The sequence below is a fragment of the Pediculus humanus genome, genomic scaffold (genome assembly GCF_000006295.1).
Source record: "Pediculus humanus corporis 1103172107518 genomic scaffold, whole genome shotgun sequence".
Classification (NCBI taxonomy): Eukaryota; Metazoa; Arthropoda; class Insecta; order Psocodea; family Pediculidae; genus Pediculus; species Pediculus humanus.
The window spans coordinates 414134-415555 of NW_002987134.1; positions in this window are offsets into that span (position 1 = coordinate 414134).

Here is a 1422-nt window from a genome sequence, read left to right on the forward strand (position 1 = left end):
ATTAAAATGAAATTTATAAAAACGTGGTCATGAGTGGAGAAACTGGAGGAACGGAAATAAAAAAAAATTTTTTCGTTATCTCTTTTTTTTCCTCTGCGCTTTCCACCCCCCGCCCCCCGGTTTTCATCGTTTAAATCTCTCATTTTTAGGGGGGAGGGAGTGAGAGATTTTTAATACCTAAAAATTAAAAGGTAGGTAAAAAAAATTTATCAAAAAAAATTTTAGGAGTGAAATAATAATATTTATTTAAATGAAAAAAATCTGAAAATGATAAGTAATTAAATTAATTTTAGACTAGAAAATGAAGAGAGAGAGAGAGAGAGACAGAGAGGAGAGAAAAAAATGCTGTAAAAGACGAGAGAAAGAGAGAGAGAGAGAGAATGCGTAAGAACTAAAGAAAAAAAAATAAATAAATAAACACACCGTTTCCATTTCCATTTTTTTATTTTTTATTTGTGAGACAAACAAACAAACAGACAAGAAAGGAAGCTAATAAACAAACAAACGAACAAACAAACAAACTAACGAAAAAAACCAAAAAAAAAAAAACCGTTATGGAGGATGAAGATTAAGATTAAGGTTCAAAAGTTCATTTTAATTCGTTTTTTATTCTTCCTTTTTTTTTTTTAATAATCCTTTTTGCCCTTATATTTTCACAACCTTTTTTTTTATCTTTTTTTTTTGGTTTCTTCTTTCGTCTCCCTCCCCTCCCCGACAGTGCAACCAACAACGAAAAAAAAAAAAAAAATTGTTTAAATATTTATCATCGAAATTTTCAGATAAAAACAGAGAGGAAAACCCAAAAATGTAAGTAAAACGTAACGTTTCGAGATAATAATAATAATGATAAGTGAAACCGCAAAAGGAAAATCGTCGTACATGGAAGACGTGGCAGTAGTGTGACAATTTCCCGGATTTACCGGGGACGTAACCGATGGTGAATTCGGGAATTCTTTCGTTCTAGAAAAATCCGTTTCGAATTTTAAATGGGATACGAAACGGAAGAAAAAAAACGACGACGAATATGAGTGATAATGATAATAATGATGATGATGATAATAATAATAATAATAATTTTATTTAAAACTTTCAAATGTTGAACCTATCCCGTTATGAAATTTTTTCTTTTACATTAACGAGAAAATTACGTAATTTTTTTTTTTTCCAAAAGGCTTTATCCGTTCAATCAAATAAATTTAAATAATAATAATAATAATAATAATAATAATAATAATAATAATAATAATAATAATAATAATAATAATAATAATAATAATAATAATAATAATATTGATAATAATAATAATATTTTTTTTTCAAATTTTTTCCACCTGGAACATCTCAATAATAATGACGTAAATTATTTATTTCTATAAAAACGGAAAATTTCGTTTGGCGGTTATTTAGATTTTGCAAGAGGAA